Source organism: Solea solea, chromosome 4 (assembly GCF_958295425.1).
Source record: "Solea solea chromosome 4, fSolSol10.1, whole genome shotgun sequence".
NCBI lineage: Eukaryota > Metazoa > Chordata > Actinopteri > Pleuronectiformes > Soleidae > Solea > Solea solea.
Window position 1 is genome coordinate 16,585,958 of NC_081137.1, and position 15,499 is coordinate 16,601,456.

Sequence of the window (15,499 nt, forward strand, 5' to 3'; positions counted from 1 at the left end):
ACCACCCTTTGCACTTACCCCCCACCCCTTCCTTAGGAGGTGCCAGATTTTGGAAAAGGGGGCAGGCCAGGCTAACGTTTTGATTTAGACAAAAGATGTCAGCCGATGTCACAATGTCAGCAGAATACTTAGTGGGAATGCTGTGGCTTTCTGTTAGGAAACCATGTGATCTTTCCAGCCAAGATTTTGGTAAGAGCAGGGCAAGAGAGACACATAGAGGGAGAAAAGGGAGAAACGTTGAATCAAAGCAAATCGTTTTTGTGCACTTTTCTTTTTTCCTCGTGTTTGGTTCACTGAGAACGAGCCGACAGTGAATTCTGAACTCAACCGGTATTGTCAGTGAGCTCGGTGTCGAAGTCTCTCTTTCACTATTACTCACATTAACCAACGCTGCTCGCTGCGTACGAGTGGGCACAAAGTGTGGATTGAGAAATATTAGGTCTGATGAATCGGAGCATAGTAGAAATCTGGGTAAGTGGGATTTCAACTCTCGTCGTACTTCAGATTTCCTTTTGTCGCACTGCAGCCGTTAGGAATATTCCATTGTTTGTGGCTCTCTGGCACTGGCACAGTTAATGGTAGCTGACCGTGGCATGCTTGATTACACTGGCATCCCTCTCAGGCTCTGCTCTCTGCTCTCTGCGGTCTTGGCTAAGTTGAGCTAACCTCTCACCACAGCCACATCGCTGCTGTCCAGGAAGGAGACTGATACGGCAATTCTGCGGGCTAGTTCGGGATAGCAGACCGCGACAGAGATTTTGATTGTTGTTATTACAGACTTAATTTCCTATTTCGGAACTGCTGAGGCATGTGATGCTCCCAGACCGAGGCGCGGCAACTTAAGAGTGTGCAGTAATTAAATATTTTTCCCCATGTGGCTCTGATGTTGTCAGAACAGTTACTGTGTAATGTAATGCTCCTCTTTCTCTTTTCTCACCATCATACCTCACGCACTGTATTTGATAAAGCACTGTCGCTCCTCCTGCACTCTTAAAACTCAATATGTAGTAACTGGCCTGTGTTTTTAAACAACTCTCTTTTTTCCTGTTTTTTTTTAGAGAGGAGAACTAAAAAAAGTGACCCCAGGCAGCAAAACCCCATGACCGGGATACATCCATGAAGGGGTAAGTTATCAGTTTCCCCTTTTTTTTGGGGGGGTGACTCTCAACAAAGGCTCTTAACACACTTCCTCTCTAAATGTCAGCTGAACTGAACCCACAGTCATTTCAGCTCACTGTCACTGGCTGGGAAATGGCCACTCTGTCACCTGCCATGAGGCACACACAGTATTCTTTGAGGCGGCTTCAGTGATTTTTTTTTTAGGCCTTTATTTAATTATTTTGGTACTTTGGCCATAACCACTTGGCACAAACCCGTAGATCCGATCTTGTGGCAAATCTGACCGCACAAGCTCGCTTCTGTGGGTCTCTGTCACTGTGGTGTGAACGTCGTCTTTTAACTTTTTTTTCTGCTGTACAAAACAATCCTCAGAGTCAGAGTATTCATTTAAAAATTCTTATTTATTGAATCATTTGCTTCTCTAACATGATGATTGTGATGACAGGAGTCATTTGGGCCAAGAAGAAGATGTTATAGTTTGATTAATAAGTAGTGAAGATGTGTGCATCCGGGTTGAGGTAGTAGGTTGTATGGTTTAGAATTACACCCTGGGAGTTAACTGTACAACCTTCTAGCTTTCCTTGGAGTACACGTATGACATCAGTCTGTGCAGAACAGTGCTTTGCTTCATTAGCGGCGTACTGTATGGACACTTTCAGTTTGCATTCCATTTTATCGTGGCTCCATGCAGCTTTACTGGCCCACCTGAGGTTCTCATTTCACAGCTGACCTTTCGCCGTGGTCAGCCAGCCGGCTGCAGCTCAAAACCCCCCAATTAGCGTTAGCTTGTCACGCTGTAATGCATTGTGTTTAGTCACAGTAACCACTCTGCATCGATTTCATAACGGTGTCCCTTTAAGTGCAAACCACACAAAACAAACAAAAGAGCAGTCTTAAGTTGTGAAATATTGACTGCTTGGGAATAAGTGCTAATAAATAGACCCAATGACATGTTAAATTTGTTGAAGCAATGCTGCGGGGTTCTGCTAATTGAAATTTAGCAACTATGCTTTATTTATTATCCTGTTTGACATTTCCATTGTCTCCATGAGATGTAATTGTGTGGTGGAACCTATTTCACACATTGAGAGCTCGTGTGTTGTGTGTTTTGCGGCCTGGTGTTGTACCTCAGCCTGAGTCGCCAGCACGGGGCCCGTGGCGTCTTCAGAGTCGGTTTGCGTATACGTGCCGCTGTGTGCCACAATGTTATCATTTACAGATGGTTCAACATAAACACAAAGTATGAAATATAGTAATCATAATAAATCTGTCTTGTTCTGTTTAACAGATGCTTCCTGGTGACTGTTTGTGCCCTGCGGCTTTCGCAGGACCGCCATTTGCCACATTATATTTCTGATATTTTCAGCAGCTGACTCGGCTCGGATACATTTCTCAGGGATTGTGGAGCTTTGATTATTACACGTACAATTATTTAAGGCTGCAGACTGCTTCAGTAGAGCTCAGCAGTTTTCCAGGTCACCCAGCAAGGGAGAAGCGTGAGTGTTTATGCAACGCTTCTGAGCCTTGTGATATATTGTCCACAGCTCCATACAATGAGCATTTGTAATATGAGGTTTAGTTTCAAGTTGAAGCTTGACTCGGCGACACTGAGGTCTCTGTTTACTGTAAGACTTGTCCACTGGGCTGAATGCATATGGCCTCATCTCTGTCTGGCACGACGCCACGGCTTGTAAAATGACTCCAAAGCAGCACACAGGAGAAAAATGGCCGGATAGATCAGCACAGTGTTCACCACAGTTTGTAACTCCCCCCCAAGTGATGAGCTTGATATGAAATGCAGCTTGAATAGGTAGCGTTGTAATTTCTGCTGTAGGTCTTTATCGCCGTGACAGTGCTTTTTCAGTTTGATGGACGACACTGCGCTTTGCTTTGTTTAGATCCATGGCTGCGTACACCACCTTTTTATAACCTTTGTCATTTATCCAATTAGCTTTTTGCTTTCAAGTGGTTAAGATTGCATCATGGGGTTTTTTTTCTCTAGCGTTTGATGCTGAGAGTTCCAATGAATCATACTAAACCAGATGTTATACTTTAAAATATCAAACATTTGATCACTTACAGTAATCTCCTAAGGCTGTATTTAATTACTTTCCCTTCTGGTTAAGGAATTATTATACTTTACAATACTAATAAATAATAAATAATACATTTTACAGAAGTAGTAAATGTAAACCAGTTTCAGCTATTTAAAGGTACTGACTTGAGTCAGATTTAGATATAATCAGTGAAATTAATTGGAAAGTGTTTGGGAATCAGATTAAGATTAAACAAAATCTCATTCCCTCACTCTCGTTCAAGGCTGGATATCCTGCTCAGATTTGCATCAGCAACAGATTCACTGGCATCAATCGAGCTCTAGTCTGGAGAATCCTGGTGAATCCCAGGAAACCCAAGAACTTCCTTTTATCTCCTATTTTTGCAGCGTCAGTGTCAGGACGATCTCGGCCGCATCAGCAGGCTTTTAAACTGTGGCGCTCTGACCCACTCGCTGTAAATAGTCGGAATAATTGCTGCGAGGCAAAACGGAGGGGATGTCACACATCAGCCCACTGGAAATCATGAATAACTTTGGGCCGATTTAAATCTCGTTGCTTGATTTCACTTTTAATTTCAGTTCACTTCAAGATGTGAACTGAGAGAATCAAGATGTGTCTTAACACACAACGTAGTTTGTTTTAAGAACTGCGATTTTGTCGTCTTCCCTCACCTCTGGTCTCTAATCCTTCCTCCAGATGTGTAGAGGAAAGCCAATCCTGCTGCCTCAGCACTCTGCTGTCCAGCTGCCCCAGCAGTGCGGCTAAAAGTCATTGGTTCCAGCTGGGCCTTCATTTATGGGGATGGTTGAACAAATAAATTATGGGATTAGATAGGGGCAGTTCAGGCCACTGATATTTTTCTTCTTCTTTTTTTGCACGGGTCCCTACTGCTGTAACAGCCTCTGTGAGGAGTCGGTTGGCCGGGAGCCTCAAGGTTCTTCAGCTGACTTTCATAATTAATAAAATAATGGTTTTTCCTTTGTTGAACTTGGCACGCTGCAGTCCAAATTATGTATATCCCAAAGTGCTGGCAAAGCTTTGTAGCTCCACAGTGAATCAGTGTCACCTTTACGGCAAATTCTATCAGTGAAGCTGCATTTTGTAGTACTATGTTCAAGTTATACATCCCACATGCCTCATTTCGATGCTTTCTTCATTTTAAAAAACCACTTACATGTAATATACATTCTTGAATTAATCATTTCAAAGATTTTTTTCTTCATCCTTGGCCGGGTGGAAAATGCATTTCAAACATTTGACACTGTACACTGTGATTGCATTGCAAGTGAGACGTTTTTTTTTTTACACCGGAATTGACCGAGCACACTGCGGTTGCACACTCTAATACTTTCTCTTCCTCAAGTTTTCGAGAGCCACATTAATCTATCACAGGCAGTGACACCCAGGCACACAAAAATACTGGTAGAATCAGCCGACTGCATCTGTAACCGGTCTGAGAGCGGCGATTGGCTCGTCGCTGCTGACGTCACAGACGGGCGGAAACCTTGGTAACAAATTGTCTGAGGCCAGAACTCTGTCAGTTCTGGCCACATCGTTACTTTAGCTCCCCAACTCATAAAATCTCACTTCCTTATGAAAGCGAGGAGCCCCGGGCATTATTTCCTCCCCAGGAAACGTGTTCCCTTAATGTGGTGAGGTTAATGGCAAATGAATAATCATAACACACCAATGGCAGACAGGGGTTGTCATTGATCTGTCTGGAGTCAGCCCCTCTCCGCCTGCTGCATCAGCCACTCTCCTCTTATTGATACGCTCTTGCCCCTTGACCCCTGGGACAGATCAATGCCATTGATTGGAGAAGGGCAGGGACAAGGGCAAGATCTGCTGACTGGCCCGACAGCTAGTGTGACAAGACATGATCGTCATTAATGTCCCGCTGGCTGGCTGGCTGGCTGGTGAGGCACTGTGCATCACATATTCCCTGCGTCCTACTCCCCTCCACCCCTCAACCATCCTTCCTCCACTCTCCTCGTTCACCCCTCCTACAGCTGCTTCTCCATGTTTCCATTCTGTGCTGCTCGAGCCGTGACTGAGATAAGTCCATTGTTTGGATACCTGTGTGATGCCTGTCTGGCATCTGTGGCACAGATATGCATCTCCAGGCTGCATGGAGATATTTTGAGTGCATTGTAGGGAAAAGGAACGGTGTCATCGCAAGTGTCTGCTGCATAACGTCTCTTAGCTCGTTCTGCTGTGCTACTTAACAATCACAATGGAGCCGGTCCTATTTTTGGGGTGCTTTGAAAAGCTTCTTTTTTCTTTCTTCCTTGGGCATTTCAAAGAGAGTGAATTAGAATCAGCCTCAGCTCTGTCACAACAACTCGGCACTGTATTCTCTGATCAGTGGCAAATCCCGCCCTAATAAGATCCCTGTGTGCCCTGATTGCCGAGTGTGTCGTTGATACATAACAGCGTCTTGATTGTTTATCTGTCAGTGTTTGCAGTTTCTTCTTGTGGATCAGTGGCTCGCACCTCTCGTCTAGACAAGAAACGAAGAGAGCAAGTGTGTGTGTGTGTGTGTTTACGAGGAGGGGTGATGGGCGTAATGCGGCGACAGCTCCAGACTCCGCAGTGACATGGCTGTAATGGAGCTGATTGATCACCTATATGGCCGCCTGCTGGCCCCGCTGGCTTTAGCATACAGCATTTTCCCAACCCCCTCCGTCTCTGCGTCACTGCCGCCATCACTGAGCCAATCTGAGGAGACCAGCCATCCCCCATAGACTTCAACCTGGCCACGGTTTTGACATTGGCTGCAGGATTTACTTCGGCACCTTTTGGGCTCGTGGTTGCCCCGTGTGTGTGTGTGTGTGTGTGTGTGTTTTTAGATATTTGCAGGATGGAATTGTCGCGACGCCATTGCCGTCTGTGATGAAGTGACATTTTCCAATTCAGCCCTTTCTATATTGTGGCGGAGTTAAAAAGCGGCTGTTTTCCATTTGAATTAAAGGGCATAATCAATCAATGATAACATTTGCAGATCTCTTTCCCTGCCCCCTCTGTCACACAGGGTCATAACCCTAATCTATCCAGGGTGTTGAAACTGATTAAGAACTGAGATTAGAGCAAGGCGTCAAGGGCAGAACCCATTCAGAATGAGGGGAAAAAAATGTCTTTTTCTGCTGCCCGCATTCGACCCGCCATTTCACAGCCTTCATATACATACAGTATATAAATATCCTGCGCAACATTTGTATTATCTGGAAATGATAATGATGATTTGGTTGCCATATCCGTGAGTGAAACAGCTGTGAAACATTAAAACCTCACAGTTATTCCCACAGGGGATGTTCATGTGAAACAGGTTTTATTTTAAGGGGGAAAAAAAAATTTTATTCCTTTATTTATCTACTTAAAAATAAACATTTTTCAACCACCCTTTGTTTTGTTACCCTGCAAAACGTGACAGTGACATGTTTCTGTAGGTGAAGGCCATTGGTGTTTTCTGTGGCGTTTACCTGGACAGTACATCCACAGTTATCTAGATAGTGTAGACACATTTTGGAGAAGATATTTCGTACATATGTACAGTGCATGTGGAAATGTTGAAGCATTTAACTTTGTTTCCTTTTAAAATCCAGTGTGTGGGAAGCAGAAATTAGAAAAGCCCAATTTTAGCCACTGAATTCCCTTCTGACTTGAGCAGCCGCGTGCTCCCGCCTCTTGCTCCTTTCAAGTCTTGGTCATAATATTGTGACAGCGACTCGATGTGATCTTACTTGCGCTGACCATATCGCTGTCTCTGTGACCGTGTGTGTGTGTGTTGAGCTGCTTTAGTGTCGCTGTCCTGTGTCCTGTCTCTCCCGCTCAAGCCGGGGGTTTCTCCTTCTCGATTTTGTTTGTTGTCACTGATGCACGAGCTGCTCGTTCCGTCTGTGCGAAGGTCCCCGTTTGTGTAGCGTCTGTTTCAAATGACTCAATTTCGTAGCGGCGGCGTAATCTGTTGATTAGTGTGGGAGATTTGTTTTCTTGTTTGTTTCTACACACACACACACACACAGAATATGTGCGAGCTGCATCCATGTTACAAGACACTCGGATCTCCCTCCCATTATTGCTTACCACAACTGCAATGTGAGTGTTTGTGCGCGCATGTGCATGTGCATGTGCACGCCACTGGAAGAAAAAAAGAAAAAAAGAAGAAGAAATTGATCAGCACAGGGAGGAACGTGTTCACCAGCAAAGGCTGGATGGAGGGTGTGAGAGAGGGAGAGGGAGAGAGAGAGAGAGAGTGAGAGGAAGAGCGAGGGCTGTCGCTGCAGACTCCTGCTGCAGTATCTCACTTTGGGCAAGCAGCTGCAGACAGGGAATAACAGACAAGCAAGACAAGCAGACAGGTACAGAACTGGTGTGATTGGAGGGAGGGGAGGGGAGGGGAGGGCAGTGGATGCTGAGAGAGGCAGGGTGTGTTGGGGGTGGAAGGGTCAAATGTGGACTGGGGGGGGGGGGTTGGTGGATGTATGTTTGGCACATGTGCAATGATAGTGGCAGGTGGAGGCAAGCGGATGTTTTTGTTTTGTTTTTGTTGTGCGTGTTTTTTTTTCCCTCCCCCTGATGATGGCACACTATCGTGTTGGACCTGTGACGATGTAGGAGAGACATGAAGGTGGAAAAATAAAAGTGTGTGTGTGTGTGTGTGTGTGGGGGAGAGTGTAGATGACAGTGTCACGACATGGCTGATGTCCCCGTGTCTGGAGCAAGGGGAAGGAAAGGGGGGCGGTTGGATGGCGGGTGGGAGGGACGCTGGGGGCGGAGGGGGCGGTGGTATGATGCTGACAATGCAAGCACTGGGATGGAGCGATGGTCTGCGCTGAGGGGAAGATGGTGGTGATTGTGGTGGTGGTGTGTTGGGGGGGGGGGTTGTTGTTGTGCCACCTCACTGACCTGCGTCTGGCTGCAGCTTCTCTTGGACACCTCGGTTCCTGTTTCGAACCCTCACCTCCCCACCTCCTCCTTCTCCTCCTCCCGTCTCTTTCTTTCTTTCTTTCTTTCTTTCTTTCACCGCCAGCCCCCCCACCCGCCCCCCTTCTTCCCTTCTTCCGCTGCGCTTTCTTTTTTCACCCCTCTGTTCTTCCTCAGCCTCAGCCTCAGAGGCAGATAACAAAAGGCGTAGTCGGTGGCAGACAGAAGAGTGAGCGCGCGAGGCGGCGCGTCGGGTGGCACCGAGCATTCATTTCCGGAAGCCTCCACTTTGCCTGGCGTTCCCCAGAGAGAAGGAGACAGTCAGAGACGTCTATCTGATTTTTTTTTTTTTTTCTTTATTCCTTCCTTAGTCTGAGGGGGAGGAGTTGTAAGGTGGGTGTTGGAATTGGAGGGGGGGGTGGTGTAGTCACTGGTACATGACAGGCAGAAATGACATGGGAATGTTTTCAGTGTTACTTTACTGTAACCGTAAATTGCACCTGAAGCTTTTTAGTCTCATTAAATCTCGCTCGCGTTTGACACTTAAAAACTTATGGCGTGCCCTGCAGAGTTCGGCAGGTGGGTGGGTGGTGCAGGCTCTGGCATCGCTGTTGCAGTCAGTGGTGAAAAGTTGAAGGGGGGGGGGGTGTTGGCGTAGTAGGGGGTTCACAAATTTTGGAGACATCTTGAAAACCTGTACCACTGGTGAAGACGAGCCTGTTTGATCTGCTTTTGCTTTAATGTGGATTTTTCCTCTGCGATGTCACAGCTGTGCCAAGAGCAGCTCACAGCTCTTTTTCCCTCTCTTTTTTTTGTTAATATGTATATATATATATATATATATATATATATATTAATTTATTAATATATATATATATATTAATTTATTAATATGTGAAACATGTGCACATTATCGGCGCATGCCCCTGCGGTGGAAAGCCAGAGGCTGAGGCTGCTAGGAGGCTACGTGCCTTCATCAGTCAGTGCACACAGGCGGACGGTCCAACAGACGGAGGTCCTGCCGTCCTGGATGTGAGAAATGTAGACTGGTGATCAGCCGACGCTCTTTAGGACAAAGGGGCGAGCCCGGCTCGGTGGCTGGGGGCTTTTTCCTCTTCCCTGCACAAAGGCTAGTTAGCACAGAGCAGGCAGTGCAGGCTGGTCTGTTTGTCTGATCCTCTGTCTCTGCTTCTGTCTGGGTGACTGTGGTGAAGATCATCGAAGTCCGGCTGTCTCCAGCAAATGTCCATCTCATTTTTTAACCTCTTTGTCTTCCTTTGTTATCTCTTTTTTTTTTTTTGATGCTGCTGTCGTTGTCTCGTGTCCTGTGGTATTTAGTTACGTGTCAGCGTTTTGCCTGAAAAAAAATGTTTCTACCTTTGCATGTCTTTGTTGTGCACAGGAAATGGAGCTGAGCCTTCTGAGCAAAATAAGTTATCCTGCAGGGGAGGACGTGGAACAACAGGGGACCGTTTTCCTCTGTCCAGGGCACAGGGCTGTGTTGTTTTCTGGTCCATGCCTCACGAAAGATAGACACCTTGTGGCCGTGGGTGCCTGTGGGCAGAAATTGGGTACCTTTAAGTGGCAGTGGGGGGAAGAGACAGAATATATGTGTGTGTGTGTGTGTGTGTGTGTGCATGAGGCAGCGAGAGAGAGAGAGAGGGAAACGTGTCACTGCCACTTGGTGCCCTGCAGCTGCCTGCGGCTCCTCTCACTAGACTTTGTCGTACTTCACCTGCTCCCTGAGACCCTAACTTGTGAGCTCTCTTGATAAAAAATCACGGGTTAGGCTCTTGGGACGCGGGCGGAGGGCACAATCGACTTCCTACCGTTACGTTCCCAGGGCGCAGTCGGAAAGAAGCGGCCAACTGATTTGCTCTTACAGGATGCACTCGTGGCAGGGGACGACCTAAAGAGAAGGAAGAGGAAGTGCAGTATAGATCAACTGTTTGTGTGAGATTTGTGTTCCGCCGCCGGCCGTCTGTTATTAAGCGTTAACAAAACAGCATTGATGGAAATGTATATGCGGCGATGTGCATGTTTTTCGTGATCGCATCAGTGTCAAAAAAAAAAACGAGATTTCATCGAAATCATCGGTCATCCAGACGCCGCCATGTCTTCTGTGTTGCCAGCGTCTTTGCACGAGTGGCTTTAAAGCAACATGTGATGTGATTAGGAATGACAGACCACCACCGTCCACTCCAGACCACCACACCCCAGACTTGTGTTGATTAACCCCTGTCACCGCCACTGTACCAATACGTCTGAGCCGCCATTACCGAGGCTGTGGCTCTGAACGTGATCAATGCAGCTCCTGTCTGACACCACAGCAGCAGCAGCAGCAGCAGCAGCAGCAGCAGCAGCAGCAGCAGCAGCAGCAGCAGCCTCACACTGACGCCTCATCTGCTGCTGTCTGAGTGTAAAACGCACACTTTTGTAGTTGTGTATGTGGCAGTTCTCTCACCTCATCGCCTCACAACTCATTTATTTACTCCGCATTTCCACATTCGACGTCAGAAAGTGTCAAACGTTGTACTTAAAATAGTGATTTTCACAATGAGTATATAGCCCACCATAAGAAGTCCCAAATGTTTTTACTTTTGGTAAATCATAATGAGAGTAGCATGTAAAGTTTTGTTTTTTTTAAATTATTATCACGAGGACGGGGCACAAATTCATTTTCCCGGTGACTTAAACGGCTCAAATAATTTTACTCGTAGGCCTATAATTATTTTTGCATTACGCCTATGATGCATAATGTATTTATCGTTGAAACTCAGCAGACAGATGAAATCTGGGTATGGATATTAAATCACTGGCAGCGTTGGAGTCGAGAGAAGAGCAGAGCGAAATGCTTCAGTATGTCAAAGGAAATAAATGAACAATATTTCTGTAGGAATTCTTTTTCTTCTTTACCATGTGATTCTGGTTCATTACCGAAATCGATATTCAACGTGGAGTCGCAGGACGAAAACTATGGACTTGTGTCTATAGAAGTGTAATTAGAATAGATTAGGCCTTTTCCTTTATGCTATATTGAATTGTATGAATTCATTCGTCATTACAGTATGACCTGGTTTTTAAACTTTCAAATTTACCCCAGGCAGCATGCTTTTCTAATTTCTTCTAAATTACCCATATTAGGAATGCAGTAGAAAACAATTGATTTTCTCTCTAATGCCCTCCTCTCCATCTTTCTCCCACTCTCCCTAATTGTGTTTTTTCTCTCTCTCTCTCTCTCTCTTTCTCTCTCTTTCTTTCTCTCCCTCTCTCCTGCCCCTTTCGTCTCCCCATTTGGCTTCGTAGTGAACAATGCTGATGCCAACTAATCAGTCTGTGGCTGTGCCACAGAGCCCCCCCCAGCAACAGCTGAAGGAGTGCCATGCCCCATGAATACCAAACAGGCCAGGCACAGTGCGACAAGTGCTGAACAGTCAGACGCAGCACAGCCAGAGCAGAGCCGGTGCCCACAAAACAGCCAGACAGTTTTATTAGGGTCTGTCTGACACGCAGCAAAAGTCTGGCAGCACCCGAAAACCCACTGATGAAATCCCCCCCCCCCCCAGCAGTAACAAAGCAGCATGCACCAAGCAATCCGCCAAGGATCCAATAAATATCACCCTGTAAAAAAAAAAAAAAAAAAAAAAAAAAAATCAGCTCCCAGCTGTATGGGGAACACAAACTTTGTTCCAAGTCAAACGAGTTCACTACAGACAAACTGCTAAATTGATCTCCTTCGTGGCCCCCCTCCCCTACACACACACACACACACAAACTCACATAGCATCTGACAGAACAGATATAAAAACAAATAAATGAAGAAGTTGTACAATTGCATCTCTCACCTTTTTAGAAAGTGAGGCGCGTTAAACACAGTGACATGTTTTCATTTTTCATTCATTTCGCAGTGAAAATCGAGCGCAATGAGGGGGGGGGGGGGAACTTCCTCCCTCATCGCATTCATGTCGCCGCAATTACGCGTCCAACGTGATTACTGAAGTGTGAAAATGTGATACAGCTCATGTATGGAATGAGAGTGCGGGCAGTGCTTTTTGCCTTTATCTTTTTTTTTTTTTTTTTACATAATAGTACACATTCATCGTGGACGTGCAAGTGGTTGTCAAGGTCAAGTTATCCAAGTGCGGTGTGAAGCATTAGCTCTTCTTCTTTTTTTTTTAATCCTTTCATCAAAGCATTTATCCGAGTATATAATCGCTCATTGTCTTTCTATCTATTCATAAAAGACCACATAGCTTCACGTAACTAATGCAGCGGGTAAACAGTGTGTAAACTGCACTCGCCTGGTCTTCAGGTTGCTGTGGCAAAAGATCGATTCAGACGTTGAATAGGTGCAGATAAACTCAAAAGGCTCCAGCTGATGGAGACCACAGTGTGTGTGTGCGTGTGTGCGTGTGCGTGCGAGAGATTACACTCCATTGTTGAGAGGTGGTCGTGTAACACGCCACATCGCTCCTCGATGAAAGACACGAGAGCAGATTAACATTATATCTGCCACATTTTTGGATTTGGACCGGGAGCTGACATGGAAATCAGACGGATTTAGTGAATTAGACGGCTTCTCTCTTCTTCTTCTTCTTCTCCTCCCCCCCCCCTTCCTTTCTCTTGCATTGATTGTGTGTGGCTGAAGAAGCTCAGTGTTCAGAGGATCTCTTATCGCAGCAGGTGGGGGGGGGGGGGAAGAAGCACAGGTGTGTGTGTGTGTGATGTGATGAGGCGTCAGGTGTATCTGATAGTGGGGCAGCTTGGAATGGAGGGGGGGGTGGGCGGTAGAGAGGAGGGGGGGCGTCTGAGTTTCCAGACACTGCGGCAGGAGGCCAGACAGTCACCTGAACACACACACACACACACACATTAAAGTAAGCTATGATACCACACGCGCACAGTGCAAAGACATGAACGCACACACATTTTCTACACAAAGCCCCCCCCCCCCTTCAGTCTGCGCTAAATCCAAATCTGTTTTGTTTCTAATTCAATCAAGGCCATAAATCGCTTTGCCACTCATAACGTAATTATCCCCGCGCACCGACGTGCGCCGCACAAAAGTTTCTCTTATTATTCTCAGGGCGACGGAGACGAGAGATAAACTCCATTAACTTCCGTCAGATTACACAGTAAGTGCTGTGGGAGGCGGCGGCGGCGACGGCAGCGACTGTTCTTTAAAGGACGCGCAGAGACCCGGGCGATCTTCCGCTGTGGGCCTGTGGGCACGGGGCGGGAGAGTGGGAAAGTGAGGCTGATGATTGAAAACTAAACAACAGACGCTCAAAGGGAGCAGACCGGTGGCCCAAAGGTCTCGGCAGCTCGACGCTCAGGCCTGATGCGTTCGTGTGGAAAAGGTTCACAGTATTTAAGGGGTGTTTTCCCCCCACGCTGTCCTCCTGGCCCTGCTCCCTCACTGGGTCCCGTGTTATCTCGCCTCCTCTGTCTGATCTGTGATTCACTTCAGAGGCGTTGCCGGGGAAACCTGGTATCTGGCGAGCAGCCTGATGGAGTTATTGAACTGAAACTGGCTGGGATAATTATGCTCTGTCTCGCAGGTTGTTGGTCCCAGTCGCTGGACGGCAAAACCTGCAGCCTGTAGCTGGCGCGGTGCCGTCGCTTCAAGCAACGCTGGTTGTCGTCCAATCAGAGTTTGTGTACACCGATGCTGCATTAGTGCCGCCATTTTGAACGAGGGGACTTCTGGTCAAACCTCAGCTATTACACAGCTATTCTTCTGAGGACACTGCATTGACTTCCATTCATTTGGGCAGCCAAGACAGTTAATGCCTAACCCTAACCTTAACTATATCCACAATTCAAATCCTAACTCATGGTCCTGAAAAGGTTCATGCCCAAAAAAAGGTCCTAAAGAGACAACAAATAAGCACACACACACACACACACACACAAACGTTCAGCAACCGTTTTACTCGTGTCCCCGCTGAAATGGGTCATTGTCACACTTTCCCCCGGTGTGTCCTCAGGTCGCGCACACACAGGGTTCACACATGATTTCACCTTCATTGTTTCACCGGTGGGGGGGGGGGGATGAAACAACAGACAGTGTTATTATTATTATTATCATCGCACACTCACAAGAAGTCGAGTGTGATGTTATCAGGACGATTGTGGATGAATGGTTGAAAACGCTCCTGTGCGCCTGGTGATTACATCTGTGGGAAACGGTTTAACGTTCTTATTTCATGCTTTGAAATGTTTACTTAACAAAATTGTGCGTCCTTTGTACCATTCTAACAGTTCTGTTTATGTCAGTAACAACTAAATGTGTATTTGTGAGCTTTTGTGTCGAAGCTTACGCATACGAACCAAATGAAGGCAGATTACAGACAAAAGGCTGCACCTGTTCATGTTTAAGTATTAAACACAATTATTATGATCATGTTGAGATAAAAATGACAGGAAATGTTCGAGTAATTGTTTAACACCTTCTGCTGCACTTTTGTTTCAGGTCCTCTACGTCGGTCACCCCTCGTCCACCGTCTATTCGCCACATGAATGCTAATCTGGTGTCGTTATCTCTTCTGCCGTAGGTGCCCGCGCGGCCGTCTCTCCCTCGCGCACTCGGAGGTAAGACGAGTCACGCGGCTCGCCAAAACAAAAATCTAAAAACCTTACTTTGCAAACTGTCTTTTTTTCTTTCTTTCTTTTTGTTCCCCCCCCACATCGTCTGTAGCAGACGACAGAAGGAGATGGTGTTTGGGTGTACGACTGCCTTGTTTTCGCTCGCGCTCTCGCGCCAGACGTGTGAGTCAGTAAAAGTGTCAGACTGCCTCGTAACAGACGGCGCGTGCAAGATAATTAGCCCGGAGTCATCTGGAAGCAGCGCAGCTCTGCCCAGGTGCCCACTGTGCACAGAAAGAGACCAGATGACCTTTTACTCAGCTCCATCCCACTGCAGTCACTTAAAACAGTGATGGATGTTTCCCTCAACACCCAGCTCCTTACTAGCCTTTGCCCCCCCCAACCCCTCCTTCACCCTCCCCACTCTCTCATCTCAACATCCCCCTCTTCTTCTCTGCACCGCTCAAACACCACTCTCGCCTTAATTTGTCCCCTCTCCACTCTTTGTTTTTTCTCCCGTCCTTCTATAGCCTCCCATTCTCTCTGTTCTTCCAGTGCGAGGAGGAGGAGGAGGAGGAGGAAGAAGAAGAAGGGGGAAAAAAAAGGTGGATGGTGGAGAGGGTGGAGTGAAGAGAAATGGAGGAGGTGTTTCCAGCCAGACTCAAGCTCCCTCCCTCCCTGCAGCTCCTCATTAGCATGCTGCGGCCGTTGCTCAGGTGACACGGCCGCTGGATGAGGTCCTGCCTGCAGGAGCATCAGCAGCGCGGCGGCGAGTGGGATAGCAGGTAAGGACAATGAGAACAGGAGGGGAG

The 15,499-nt window shown here is 46.8% G+C and overlaps 1 long non-coding RNA gene across 1 annotated transcript in view; it reads left to right on the forward strand.

Annotated features, from left to right (window-relative positions):
• LOC131458574 (uncharacterized) overlaps positions 1 to 15,278 on the forward strand; it is a 50,545-nt gene extending 35,267 nt beyond the window's left edge. Inside the window, exons 4-5 of the long non-coding RNA XR_009240110.1 lie at positions 1,059 to 1,124; positions 14,575 to 15,278. This is a non-coding gene — a long non-coding RNA (uncharacterized LOC131458574). The remainder of the gene's footprint in view (positions 1 to 1,058; positions 1,125 to 14,574) is intronic.
• The last annotated feature ends 221 nt before the right edge of the window (positions 15,279 to 15,499 follow it).